We start from the raw sequence: 15,909 nt of genomic DNA, 5'->3' as shown, positions 1-15,909 counted from the left end.
TGGATCATCTACAAAACATTTATGCAAAGAAAAATCTAGTGCACTATGGCCTCTATTTAACAAAGTCTGGCGGACCTGATCCGACAGTGCGGATTAGGTCCGCCAGACCTTGCTGAATGCGGAGAGCAATACGCTCTCCGTATTCAGCATTGCACCAGCAGCTCACAAGAGCTGCTGGTGCAACGCCGCCCCCTGCAGACTCGCGACCAAAGGGCCGCCAGCAGGGAGGTGTCAATCGATCGGATCGTACTCGATCGGGTTGATTTCCGGCGATGTCTGTCCGCCTGCTCAGAGCAGGCGGACAGGGTTATGAAGCAGCGGTCTTTGTGACCGCTGCTTCATAACTGCTGTTTCTGGCGAGTCTGAAGACTCGCCAGAAACACGGGCCGCCAAGCTCCTTTCGGAGATTGATAGATAGGCCCCTATGTCTCTTTAAAGTCTTAGGGTATTTTGGCAGATAAATCATTTCATAAGTTTCTCTAAAAAATTGTGATTGATCCCAAAATGTTTGAATTACGTATTATACTCATTTGAGATTCAGAGCACAGAAATGATATAATCAAAGACTGATATGCTTAAAGATACAAATCATAATAATATAGCAGATACTATTGTTTTCCCCGGTTTATGTATGACTGCATATTATTCCTGCCCACTCAAATATGCCACGCGATCTGTCCTGTAACAGCATGAGAGCCAGTCAACAAATGTCATTTCTGTACCAAGGTAAACAGAAATGAGTGCAATGTTTTATCATGAAAATGAATAATAGATGTAAGTGACATACCACATGCTTGGGTAATTGGTTATGAATAATGTAAAAACAGATTTATTTATTTTTATTTATTTGTTCTTTATCATATTTTTTTCATATGTTTTGTGCCAGTATGCAAACTAATAACCAAACGCCTAGATTACAAGTTATGCGATATAGAGGGTGCGAAACGAACGCAAAAAACGCTGCCATTACAAGTTAGCCTCCTTGTGTGTGCGATATGGTGGCGATAAGCTCCATACCGCACAAAAGCCAAGGGCTGCTTTGACGTGCTTGTGCACGCTTTCCCCTATAGACATCAATGGGGAGAGCGTGTTAGAAAAAAAACTAACACCTGAAGCGCGGAATGGCGATCGCTGTAACGCAAACCCATTGATATCTATGGGGAAAAAAAGTTACGTTTAAACCTAACACCCTGATATAAACCCCAAGTTTAAACACCCCTAATCACCGCCACTAAATACACCTATTAACCCCTAAACCACCAGCTACCCACATCGCAAAAAAATAAATTAAACTATTAACCCCTAAACCTAACAACCCCCTAACTTTAAATTAAAATTACAATATCCCTATCTTAAAATAAATAAAAACTTACCTGTGAAATTAAAAAAAACTAAGTTTAAACTAACAATTAACCTAACATAACTATTATACTAAAATTAAAAGAACAACCAATTAAATAAACTAAACTACACATTAAAAAAAACCTAACACTACTAAAAAAAATTAAGACTAAAATTACAAAAAATACTAAATTACAAAAAATAACAAACACTAAATCACGAAAAATAAACTATAGGCTATATTACGAGTTTTGCGGTATGAGTGAAAAAGCAGCGTTAAGGCTCATAACGCTGCTTTTTCACTTCCCATGGTATTACGAGCCTTGCAGGTTTAGGGGCACCACGCACTTTTTTGGCCGTACTGCAAATTAACTTACGCAATTTGCGTAGTCTTTTTTCAATGGAACTTCCATAGCGCTGGTATTACAAGCTTTTTCTGGGAGGCCAAAAAGTGAGCAGTACAGCCTACACTGACAAGATTCGTAACACAATCTAAAGTCAGTAGTTATGAGTTTTACACTACAAAGCTGTAGCATAAAACTCATAACTAAAGTGTTAAAAAGTACATTAACACTCATAAACTACCTATTAACCCCTAAAACGAGGCCCATCGCAAACACTAAAATAAAATTATTAACCCCTAATCTGCCGCTCCCGACATCGACGCCACTATAATAAACATATTAACCCCTAAACTGCTGCAATCCCACCTCACAAACACTTGTTAAATATTATTAACCCCTAATCTGCTGCCCCTAACATCAATAGGATTGTGCTTCAATTGGAACAGTCAATAGAATGCAAGCTCAATCCTATTGGCTGATTGGATAAGCCAATAGGATTGAAGCACAATCCTATTGGCTGATTGCATAAGCCAATAGGATTTTTTCACCTTTAATTCCGATTGGCTGATAGAATTCTATCAGTCAATCGGAATTCAAGGGACGCCATCTTGGATGACGTCACTTAAAGGAACATTCATTCGGGAAGAAGACTTCGTTTGAAGAGGATGCTCTGCGCCGGATGTCTTGAAGATGGACCCACTTCGGGCCGGATGGATGAAGATAGAAGATGCCGTCTGGATGAAGACTTCTGCCCGTCTGGAGGACCACTTCTACCAGCTTGGATGAAGACTTCTCCCGGCTTCGTTGAGGACTTCTTGTCGCTTCACTGAGGACTTCTCCCGGCTTCGTTGAGGATCGATGTTAGGTCTTCAAAACTGTAAGTTTATCTTCAGGGGTTAGTGTTAGGTTTTTTTAAGAGTTTATTGGGTGAGTTTTAGTTTTAGATTGGGGTTTGGGCAATAGAAAAAGAGTTAAATGCCCTTTTAAGGGCAATGCCCATCCAAATGCCTTTTTCAGGGCAATGGGGAGCTTAGGTTTTTTTAGTTAGGATTTTATTTGGGGGGTTGGCTGTGTGGGTGGTGGGTTTTACTGTTGGGGGGTTGTTTGTATTGTTTTTTACAGGTAAAAGAGCTGATTTATTTGGGGTAATGCCCCGCAAAAGGATCTTTTAAGGGCCATTGGCAGTTTAGTGTAGGCTAGGTTTTTTTGTTTTGTTTTTTGGGGGGGGCTTTTTTATTTTGATAGGGCTATATTAGATCAGGTGTAATTAGTTTAAATATCTGATAATTTATTTTTTTATTTTGTGTAATTTAGTGTTTGTATTTAATTAATTTAATTTATTTAATTGTAGTGTAAGGTTAGGTGTTAGTGTAAGACAGGTTAGGTTTTATTTTACAGGTAAATTTGTATTTATTTTAGCTAGGTAGTTAGTAAATAGTTAATAACTATTTAGTAACTATTCTACCTAGTTAAAATAAATACAAACTTGCCTGTGAAATAAAAGTAAAACCTAAGCTAGCTACAATGTAACTATTAGTTATATTGTAGCTAGCCTAGGGTTTATTTTACAGGTAAGTATTTAGTTTTGCTGGAGTGCGGCGGTTTAGGGGTTAATATGTTTATTATAGTGGTGGTGATGTCCGAAGAGGCAGATTAGGGGTTAAAAAGTATAATGTAGGTGTCTGCGATGTCGGGGACGGCAGATTAGTGGTTAATAAGTGTAAGATTAGGGGTGTTTAGACTCGGGGTTCATGTTAGGGTGTTAGGTGTAAACATAAATTTTGTTTCCCCATAGGAATCAATGGGGCTGCGTTACGGAGCTTTACGCTCCTTTATTGCAGGTGTTAGGCTTTTTTTCAGCCGGCTCTTCCCATTGATGTCTATGGGGAAATCGTGCACAAGCACGTAAAACCAGCTCACCGCTGACTTAAGCAGCGCTGGTATTGGAGTGCGGTATGGAGCTCAATTTTGCTCTACGCTCACTTCTTGCCTGATAACGCCGGGCTTTTGAAAACCTGTAATACCAGCACTGTAGGGAAGTGAGCGTTGACAATAACGTGCAAGTTAGTACCGCACCCCTCATACCGCAAAATTCGTAATCTAGCTGAAAATTATCCAAAATAAAAACAATTACACCTAATCTAATAACCCTATAAAAATAAAAAAGCCCCCTAAAATAAAAAAAAAACCCTAGCCTACAATAAACTACCAATAGCCCTTAAAAGGGCCTTTTGTGGGGCATTGCCCTAAAGAAATCAGCTATTTTACCTGTAAAAAAATACAAAGACCTCCAACAGTAAAACCCACCACCCACACAACCAACCCCCCAAAATAAAAAACCTAACTCTCACAAAAATCTTAGCTACTCATTGCCCTGAAAGGATTTCAGTAGCTCTCATCCTATTGGCTGGTTTGAATTTCAGAAATCAAATCAGCCAATAGGAATGCAAGGGACGCCATTTTGAAAAGGCTCCCTTGCATTGAAGATTCAGTGTACAGCGATGACCGTATGAAGATGATGCTCCGCGCCGGATGTCTTCAAGGATGGACACGCGCCGCCAGGATGAAGATAGAAGACGCCGCCGGGATGAAGATAGAAGATGCCACCTGGATGAATATAGAAGACGCCACCTGGATAGATGAAGACCTTTCCGTCTGGATGAGAACATCTCACGGCCTGGATGAGAACATCTCACGGCCTGGATATCGGAACTTCAGAAACTGTAAGTGGATCGTCGGGGGTTAGTGTTAGTTGTTTTTTTTTTTAGATTAGTGTTTGGGCTTTTTTAAAAGAGCTTAATGCCCTTTTAAGGGCAATACCCATACAAATGCCCTTTTCAGGGCAATGGGTAGCTTAGGTTTTTGTTAGAGTTAGGTTTTTTTATTTTGGGGGGTTGGTTGGGTGGTAGGTTTTACTGTTGGGGGGCCTTTGTATTTTTTTACAGGTAAAAAAACTGATTTCTTTAGAGCAATGCCCTGCAAAAGGCCCTTTTAAGGGATATTAGTAGTTTATTGTAGGCTAGGTTTTTTATTTTTTTTGGGGGGGGAAGGGGTTATTTTTAGGATTGCACCGATACCATTTTTTTATGACTGAGTACAAGTACCGATACTTGTTTTCAAATACTCGCCGATACCAATTACTGATACTTTTTTTAATGTCATGTGACAGTTTACCAAGCACAATACAGACTAATTATTTAAGATTCCTTCTTTAGAATTATAAAGGACTGTAATTCAAAATATATTATGAAATAATAAAAAAGTTCACTGAACATGTTTATAAATAAAAAATATTACAATAAAATATTACATTTAAAGGGGTGATGCAATTGGGTTGTTGGGCTGTTATATAACATCAATCTGACATTTGTATGGAGGTTCGACTCTAAGTTGAACAGTCTTTCACTTTCCACCATACTGCATGGTGCAGAAATATATTTTTGGGCCATTTTAGCCAGTGCTGGAAATCTGTTTATTAACTGCCCAGTTCTTCAGGGGTTTGTCTGAACGAGGTACAGTGAGCTCTCCTACAATAATACAAATAACAGCAATTTGTATTGGCAGAACAGTAGTAAACAAATTTTTTTAGTTTAGTCTCCACTCCAGTTTAAAATGAAATGGGAACATGCAGTTTGAAAAAACACCACAAGATAGCATATGGGTAGGAAGTGGAGGTATCGGTTTAAGTATCGGTGCATTTGCACGAGTACAAGTACTCATGCAAATACTTGGTATCGGTACCGATACTAGTATCTGTATCGGTGCAACCCTAGTTATTTTTATAGGGCTATTAGATTAGGTGTAATTGTTTTTATTTTGGAAAATTTTGTTTGTTATTTTTCGTAATTTTGTGTTTGTTATTTTTTGTAATTTAGTGTATGTTATTTTTTGTAATTTAGTGTTTGTTATTTTTTGAAATTTAGTGTTTGTTATTTTTTGTAATTTAGTGTATGTTATTTTTTGTAATTTAGTGTTTGTTATTTTTTGTAATTTAGTGTATGTTATTTTTTGTAATTTAGTGTTTGTTATTTTTTGAAATTTAGTGTATGTTATTTTTTGTAATTTAGTGTATGTTATTTTTTGTAATTTAGTGTTTGTTATTTTTTGAAATTTAGTGTATGTTATTTTTTGTAATTTAGTGTTTGTTATTTTTTGAAATTTAGTGTATGTTATTTTTTGTAATTTAGTGTATGTTATTTTTTGTAATTTAGTGTTTGTTATTTTTTGTAATTTAGTGTTTGTTATTTTTTGTAATTTGAGACTTTTTTATATTTTATAATTTGAAACTTAATTTTTTTTAGTAATGTTAGTTTTTTTTTAATGTGTAGTTTAGTTTATTTAATTGGTAGTTATTTAAATTTTAGTATAATAGTTATGTTAGGTTAATTGTTAGTTTAAACTTTTTTTTTTAATTTCACAGGAAAGTTTTTATTTATTTTAAGATAGGGATATTGTAATTGTAATTCAAAGTTAGGCTCTTTTTTGGGTTAAGGGTTAATAGTTTAATTTAGTTTTTTGTGATGTGGAGGGCTGGCGGTTTAGAGGTTAATAGGTTTATTTAGTGGCGGTGATGTGGGAGGCCAGAGGTTTAGGTGTTAATAACTTTATTTAGTGGGGGCGATGTCGGGGAGCGGCAGAATAGGGCTTAATAACTTTATTAGAGTGTCTGTGATGTTGGCGTGCAGGGGAATAGGGGTTAATAACTTTATTATAGTGGCAGCAATGTCGGGGAGCGAGGGAATAGGGGTTAATAACTTATCAGTGGCGGCGATGTTGGGAGCAGCAGATTAGGGGTTAATACGTTTTAAATAGTATTTGTGATGCAGGAGGGTGGCGGAATAGGGGTTAATAGGTAGTTTATGGGTGTTAGTGTACTTTGTAACATTTTAGTTATGAGTTTTCTGAAACATTTTTGTTGCGCAAAACTCATAACTACTGCTCTCAGATGGCGGACTGGTTTGTGTCGGTATAGGCTAGAATGCAAGCATTTTAGCCTCACTGCAAAACTTGTAATACCGGCACTAGGGAAATCCCATGCAAAAACTTAATTTTTTGAGTGTGGGATTGACGTTGCGTTACAGACTAAATTGCTTGCGGTATAGCTATACTGACAAGACTCCCAATAGTGCGTTACTGTTTTTACGCTGAAATGGACCTTTTTATCAGCGTTAAAACCATAACGCACAACTCATAATCTAGCCGAAAGTGAGCTTTCAAATTTTAGTCGGGAGGTAAATTTCTCAGCAAGCAAATTGTTTTGACCTGTTTCAGATATGTGAATATTAAAGGGACATAAAACAGGTTGAGATCTGTGCATATCCTAAAAGGAGCTAATTAATTAAAAATAGTTTGCATAAAAAAATTGTTTAAAAATTGCTGGCAAATATTTTAAAATAATTTTCAAGAATAAGCAAAATGAATTACATAGCTAAGCTGCCTGGAGCAGCCAACTCCACCCCCCTCATCAGCGTTTAGACACAGGCATTGCATTTCAACTGAGTTCACAGCTTCTAGGCATGTTCCAGCAGATAATCCCTATGCGCTTTTGCATTCTACCAAAACAACAATAGATATAGATACAGCCATAGAAAGAAATGTGTGGGGGGGAGTTAGAGCTTTACAATTCAGAAACTAAAAAGAAAGGGTTAATGGCGAGACACTGCAGTATAAATTTGTAGGTCAAGAAATTAAAGTACATATTATTATATTGTGTCTCTTTCCCAACCTGTTTTATGTCCCTTTAACATATAAAACACATGAACTAACGCCCTCTAGCATTAAAATTAGAGGCGGCCTTCAAGGTCTAAGAAATTAGCATATGAACCTGCTAGGTTTAGCATTAAACTAAGAATACCAAGAGAACAAAGCAAAACTGGTGTTAAAAGTAAAGTGGAAAGTTGTTTAAAATGACATACCCTATTTGAATCATCAATTCATTTTTTTTGGACTTGACTGTACCTTTAATTTACACATGTTTTGTTCTAGGCTGTTATGTTTTATGGTTACATATAGGAGTCATTATACCCATCTAGAGAATCCAAGATGCTTGTTATTTATGTTGTAAGGTTAGTTAACTATCACATACTTGATGTATATGGTCTTCCTATAAATGTTGCCATTTTAATGTGAGTAAGGCCTTATATAGCTTATTACTACAGTGCCCACTAACAGCAGACACAGTATGGTTATTGCTCTACCTTGGTCCCATTGCTCTGACTGTTTATTACAGTCCTAAGGGATGTCACATAACCCCACACTAGCATATTGAGCCCTATTACTATAACCTACATCTTGTGATTGGTCCATTCCCATAGTACACCTTATAGTATTCCAGCCCTATATAGTCAGGGGCTTATACTGTAGTGAAGTTAAAAGGAGTCTAAATCCCCCCATTAAGTATGTATATACTCTATACTGTACTCTCTTACATTCCAGGTTTCTAGTTTATATGGTTTGAGAGTGGGGCTATATTTAATGTTAATTGGTCAGCTAAAATCACTCTGTTAGGTGGGTGTGCTGTCTTCTGCCTGATGGCGCATCCTAACCCCTAATCAAAGACCACTCATATAATTTTTTTGGGGGGCAATGGCTGGCCTGTCAGAACATCCCTTATGCTGACTTCTCTTATCTCTTTTATAACTATTTTTCAATATAAGGATATATAGTAGCCTAGAATTTTTGTATCTGTGCTAACGTTCGTATGATAGAGCTAATCATTTAAAGTTGAGTACAGAGTCTCCCTGTTTATAAACTTCAGTTTACCTATAGCTCACTTGGCTCTTATGACATATTATTGTTGATGGTTCTCTCATCATCACTATTGCTATATGTGTTCCTCACAGATAATGGGTTCACAAGTGGGCCTTCTTATTCATTATACTATATTTTATATCTCGTTTCCAGTTGTATCACAGGTAGTGGGGCTTTACAGTACTATACATTTGTATTCTTGTTCCCTTTAAGCTTGAGCCCATAGTGTTCTATTATAATATCTTGTTTTTTATATATATATATATATATATATATATATATATATATATATATATATATATATATATATATATATATATATATATTTATATAAGCAAATAGAGGTTCCCCTTTGAGACTCAAACGTGGTCTACTCGTGTTCATGATGGCCTTCTTTAGGTTCATATTTTCGGTAGTACTAAGAGGTCCAAAAGTGGCCTCACGTGTCATTTAGAGGGTTTACAGTATAACAGGTTAGCTGTATGTCTCCTTATATTCCTAAACATTGTCAGTTGAACATGTTTTGTTATTTATTGGAAAATATTCACTGAATTGCAAACTACAAGCTTGCAAATCATACACGTTAAAAGCATTTTAAACTATTATTTTGTTCGAAAGGAACATACCTTTGAAAATTCTCTTGAATGTTGTAAATCTTACTTCCTTTGCCGCTTAGAGAAAAATATAAAAAGAGCCCCTGTAAATTCACGGAATACACTATCTGGGGTATTGAAAAAACAACAGTTGTCACTGTTAAACTACAGTAGAAGCAGGTAAGGACTAGGTTCAGAGTTACAGTTAAGGTTAGGACTAGGTTCAGAGTTACAGTTAAGGTAAGGACAAGGTTCAGAGTTACAGCTAAGGTTAGGACTAGGTTCAGAGTTACAGTTAAGGTAAGGACTAGGTTTGGAGTACCAATTAAGGTAACGACTAGGTTCAGAGTTACAGTTAAGGTAAGGACTAGGTTCAGAGTTACAGTTAAGGTTAGGACTAGGTTCAGAGGTACAGTTAAGGTAAGGACTAGGCTCAGAGTTACAGTTAAGGTAAGGACTAGGTTCAAAGTTACAGTTAAGGTTAGGACTAGGTTCAGAATTACAGTTAAGGTAAGGACTAGGCTCAGAGTTACAGTTAAGGTAAGGACTAGGTTCAGAGTTACAGTTAAGGTTAGGACTAGGCTCAGAGTTACAGTTAAGGTAAGGACTAGGCTCAGAGTTACAGTTAAGGTTAGGACTAGGTTCAGAGTTACAGTTAAGATAAGGACTAGGTTTGGAGTACCAGTTAAGGTAAGGACTAGGTTCAGAGTTACAGTTAAGGTATGGACTAGGCTCAGAGTTACAGTTAAGGTTAGGACTAGGTTCAGAGGTACAGTTAAGGTAAGGACTAGGCTCAGAGTTACAGTTAATGTAAGGACTAGGTTCAAAGTTACAGTTAAGGTTAGGACTAGGCTCAGAGTTACAGTTAAGGTAAGGACTAGGCTCAGAGTAACAGTTAAGGTAAGGACTAGGTTCAGAGTTACAGTTAAGGTTAGGACTAGGTTCAGAGTTACAGTTAAGGTAAGGTCTAGGTTCAGAGTTACAGTTAAGGTTAGGACTAGGCTCAGAGTCACAGTTAAGGTAAGGACTAGGTTCAGAGTTACAATTAAGGTTAGGACTAGGCTCATATTTACAGTTAAGGTAAGGAGTAGGTTCAGAGTTACAGTTAAGATAAGGACTAGATTCAGCACTTTTAACAGACATGCAGTTTAGCCAATCAATACAGACTCCTAAATAACTCCACAGGAGTGAGCACAATGTTATCTATATGACACACATGAACTAGTACTGTCTAACTGTGAAAAACTTTCAAAATGCTCTGAGCTAAGAGGCGGTTTTCAACGGTTTAGAAATCAGTTTGAGCCTACCTAGGTTTAGCTTTTCAAAAATACCACCAAGGAAACAAAGCAAATGTGATGATAAAAGTAAATAGGAAAGTTGCTTAAAATTGTATGCCCTATCTGAATCATGAAAGTTTAATTTTGAGTAGACTGTCCCTTTAAGGTAAGGACTAGGTTCAGAGTTACAGTTAAGGTAAGAACTAGGTTCAGAGTTACAGTTAAGGTAAGGACTAGGTTCAGAGTTACAGTTAAGGTTAGGAATAGGTTCAGAGTTACAGTTAAGGTAAGGACTAGGTTCAGAAGTACAGTTAAGGTAAGGTCTAGGTTCCGAGTTACAGTTAAAGTTAAGACTAGGTTGAGAGTTACAGTTAAGGTTAGGACTAGGTTCAGAGTTACAGTTAAGGTAAGGTCTAGGTTCAGAGATACAGTTAAGGTTAGGACTAGGTTCAGAGTTACAGTTAAGGTAAGGACTAGGTTCAGAGTTACAGTTAAGGTTAGGACTAGGTTCAGAGTTACAGTTAAGGTAAGGACTAGGTTCAGAGTTACAGTTAAGGTTAGGACTAGGTTCAGAATTACAGTTAAGGTTAGGACTAGGTTCAGAGTTACAGTTAAGGCTAGGACTAGGTTCAGAGTTACAGTTAAGGTAAGGACTAGGTTTAGAGTTACAGTTTACGTAAGGTCTAGGTTCGGAGTAAAGTCAGGGGCAGTTCTACACAGGGGCCCACAGGGCGGGGCGTCTTACAGCTGTAGTCTGCAGACAAGAGTTCCAGAAGTGTCACTGGTTGGTTTTGCAGACCTCTCTCTATCCTGTACACTGCCAGAACAGAAGAGATGTAAGTCTGCCTTCTCACCTCCACAACTCTATAATGACTGCTGGAGTGTTTTCCTTATTTTTCTAATGTATGTAAATAATTATTTGACACCATTTTCATTGAATGTGCTATCTGAACTATGTAGCACTAGTTAAGTGCATAGACTTTTTTTATTTTATTTTTTTCTACTCAGTGTGTGTATGTATGTGTGTGTATGTGTGTGTGTGTGTGTATGTATATATATATATATATATATATATATATATATATTTATATATATGTGTGTGTGTGTATATATATATATATATATATATGTATGTGTGTGTGTATGTACTGTATGTGTGTATGTATGTGTGTGCGTGTATGTATGTGTGTGCGTGTATGTATGTGTGCATATGTGTGTGTGTGTGTGTATTTGTGTGTGTGTGTGTGTATATATATGTGTGTGTATGTACGTGTGTATATATATATATATATGTGTGTATGGATGTGTGTGTGCGCATGTGTATATATATATATATGTATGTATGGTGTGTGTTTGTATATGTGTGTGTGTGTGTGTGTGTGTATATATACTACAGGGAGTGCAGAATTATTAGGCAAATGAGTATTTTGACCACATCATCCTCTTTATGCATGTTGTCTTACTCCAAGCTGTATAGGCTCGAAAGCTACTACCATTTAAGCATATTAGGTGATGTGCATCTCTGTAATGAGAAGGGGTGTGGTCTAATGACATCAACACCCTATATCAGGTGTGCATAATTATTAGGCAACTTCCTTTCCTTTGGCAAAATGGGTCAAAAGAAGGACTTGACAGGCTCAGAAAAGTAAAAAATAGTGAGATATCTTGCAGAGGGATGCAGCACTCTTAAAATTGCAAAGCTTCTGAAGTGTGATCATCGAACAATCAAGCGTTTCATTCAAAATAGTCAACAGGGTCGAAAGAAGCGTGTGGAAAAAACAAGGCGCAAAATAACTGCCCATGAACTGAGAAAAGTCAAGTGTGCAGCTGCCAAGATGCCACTTGCCACCAGTTTGGCCATATTTCATAGCTGCAACATCACTGGAGTGCCCAAAAGCACAAGGTGTGCAATACTCAGAGACATGGCCAACGACATGGTTACTGATTTGTTTTTGTTTTGTTTTTGAATGTCAGAAATGTATATTTGTGAATGTTGAGATGTTATATTGGTTTCACTGGTAAAAATAAATAATTGAAATGGGTATATATTTGTTTTTTGTTAAGTTGCCTAATAATTATGCACAGTAATAGTCACCTGCACACACAGATATCCCCCTAAAATAGCTAAAACTAAAAACAAACTAAAAACTACTTCCAAAAATATTCAGCTTTGATATTAATGAGTTTTTTGGGTTCATTGAGAACATGGTTGTTGTTCAATAATAAAATGAATCCTCAATAATACAACTTGCCTAATAATTCTGCACTCCCTGTATATAGATATATATATATATATATATATATATATATATATATATATATATATATATATATATATATATATATATATATATATATATATACAAACAAAGTGCACTCCAGATCCTCCTAGTACAGCTGCTTCGGGTGCTAACAAAAACACGATATATCCAATAACAGAAAGCACTCCAGAAGTCTTGTTAATATATCACCTTTAATCGTGAACGTTTTCGGGCTACAAACAGCCCGTCCTCAAACTTACAAGGTTAGTAAAACACTTACCACCCCACTGTGTTATAGACCGCCACCAAGACAAGTGCGCCACGCTCTCCGCGGTGGATGCGCCGCCCATAGCGAGTGACGTCATCGCCCGCGGCAACGTGCAAAGAACTAAAAAACAAAAGGGCAAAAGACAACAGTAAATATATGCGGGCATAAAAGCAAAAAACTGCTGGGCACTGTAGTAATCCAATAATATACAATTCAAAAGATTCACAGGTAGAAAAAACAGGTAGAGAAAACACAAATATCCTTAAGACAAAAGTAACGGTTGTCATGGTAACCGATAAACAATAAGGAAACATACAGCGTCTCGGGAAAATATGTGACTATAGGGCTCCACAAAACAAACAGGATTACCAATCTGGTAAACAATACTTATATGTTAAACATTATTGTGTGGAGTGGAGTCACATAGCCAGATATATGGGGAAAAGGGAGATCATATTAATTATTTCTAAGCATGAATAAATCATGGCTCTCATTAACTAACAGCAATGACAAATGATCCTGGACTCCCCATGGCACCGTAATGCAGATCTGGAGGCGGGTCATAAAAACACCTGCCAGTCAAGCTGTGTATTCAGACCATAAGGAACTAGTGTGTTCAGTTCGAAAGTCCATTTCGCTTCTCTTTGTAGCAGTAATCGGTTTCTGTCGCCCCCTCTGGATAGTGGAGGTACATGGTCTATGATCGTATATTTCAGATCCATGATGCTTTGATGATGTTCCAGAAAATGTCTGGCCACTGGTTGCTCAGATACACCTTTGTTAAGTGCCAGCTTGATTGCAGATCTGTGGTTTGCCATCCGGGTGCGTAAGTCATCACTAGTCTTTCCCACATAATAAAGCCCACAAATACAGTGCAAAAGGTACACTATATAAGTGGTGGTGCATGTCAATCGAAATTTGTGTTTATAAATTTTTCGTTTATGTGGATGGGTAAAACTTGATCCAGTGATTAACCCCCCACAGGTTGTACAACCTAGACATCGGAATACCCCAGGTTTTTTAATGTCCAGCCATGTTGAAGACTTGTAGCTACTAATAGGGTCAGTTTTGATAAGCCAGTCCCGTAGAGACCTAGATCTCTTGTAACCCACTCTTGGGGGATCAACCTTATACAAAGGTAATGATCTGTCTGTCTTAACAATGTCCCAATGTTTATTTAGTATGTCCCTAAAGGGGCCTTTATCTCCAGTAAATGTTGTGATGAAAGTCATCCTATTATCCACCTGTTTGGATGTGCAGGTGCTGTCCTGACAAACCTGGGCACGTTGTTCACTCAGTAATTTATCTGGATAGCTCCTGGCCTCAAATCGTTGCATCATCTCAGTGAGTTGCTCCTCTCTTTTTTCTTTTTCAGAGTTATTTCTCACCACCCGAAGCAGTTGAGATTTGGGCAGTGCTCTCTTTAGTGGGGGAGGATGACAGCTGGTGTAATGTAGCAAGGAGTTTCTATCCGTCTCCTTTCTATATAAGGTGGACTGGATCCTGCCATTACTGATGTATAGTCTTACATCCAAAAAATCAATCTGTTTTTTGCTGGTAGTCATTTTGAACTTCAATGCCGAATTGGCTCCATTCAGCTCCTGAAACCATTCATCCAAACTGGCTGCTGTGCCAGACCAGATTAAGAACAAGTCATCTATATAACGCTTAAAAAAGCGAATGTTCTTGACCTTGAATAACTCTGTGCCAAATTCCTCGAAGTGGGCCATAAATAAATTGGCATACGATGGGGCCATGTTAGACCCCATCGCCGTACCCTTCAGCTGTAGAAAAAAAGATTGTTCAAAGCGAAAGTAATTGGTAGTTAAACAAAATTCCAATAATTGCCCAATTACCTCAGGAGGAGGTCCAATGTATGGAGATCTGTGTAGATGAAATAAAACAGCAAGTAACCCCTCATCATGGGGGATTACAGTATATAAGCTGGTCACATCTAATGTGACCAGCCATATATTCTCATCCACCTCCCCAAATTGCTTGAGCATCTCCAGTAGTGCCATGGAGTCCCTCAAATATGATGGTGTATGATATACCAGCGGTTGCAGGAATTTGTCCACTAGAGTGGCTATAGGCTGTTGTATGGACCCTATAGAAGATACAATGGGCCTACCAGGAGGAGGTGAAATCCCCTTGTGTATTTTGGGGAGAGTGTACAGGACTGGGGTCCTTGGGTATGGAACCACCAAGTAAAGATAGGTATCCTTATTGATGAAGCCTTGTTCATAAATCAGTTTGACATACGTGTCGAGTTGTTTCTTGAATAACTGTGTGGGGTCATGTGGAAGCGGTCTGTACGTATCACCATCCGCCAGCTGTGATAAAATCTCTGTCCTATAGTCCTTATAGTTTAGGATAACCACTGCCCCGCCTTTGTCAGCTTCACGTATAATTAGGTCTTTGTTCTCAGCAAGGTTTTTTAAGGTTTTCCAATCATCTTTAGAAAAATTGTTAAATGTCTCCTTCTGTTGTAATGATAATGAGTGACTCACATCCTCTTGTAATCGTCGCGTAAAGGTGTTTATACTAGCGTTGCTAAAATGAGGAGTATAGGTAGATTTTTTCTTTAATTGACTTTGGTCAGTTTCAGTTGTTCCAAATTTTTCTTTCAAAGATAATAATCTCTGAAATTTCTTGGTATCAATATAGAAATCAAAAGGGTCAGTTCTGGAAGTTGGAACAAAGGTGAGTCCCTTATTTAATATCCTAATTTCAGAGTCGTTGAGGGGGTAATCACTCAGATTGACTACTATGTTGTTATTCTTCATTATTTCTGTATTGGTGGTTTTCCTCTTGTACCCCCCTCTCCTGATCCTCTCCCTCTTCCTCTTCCCCTGTAGTTTTTTGAACGTGTTGTTACCCCTTTGGGGTGTTGTATTTCTTGAGAGGGATTTTGTACTTGTTCTGTATCTGAGCCTGAGCCAGACCCTGAGCTTTCAATGGTAGTTAAATCTTGGGATTTATAATAGCGTGGCCGTCTCCTCCTGGCAATGTGCTGTCTCTGTCTCTCACTAGCAGACAATTGCCATAAATAGACACGTTTGTCTCTGTAGTCGC

Source organism: Bombina bombina, chromosome 11, assembly GCF_027579735.1.
Source record: "Bombina bombina isolate aBomBom1 chromosome 11, aBomBom1.pri, whole genome shotgun sequence".
Classification (NCBI taxonomy): Eukaryota; Metazoa; Chordata; class Amphibia; order Anura; family Bombinatoridae; genus Bombina; species Bombina bombina.
The sequence above is the reverse complement of the archived record's forward strand: the minus strand, read 5'-3'. Positions refer to the sequence as shown.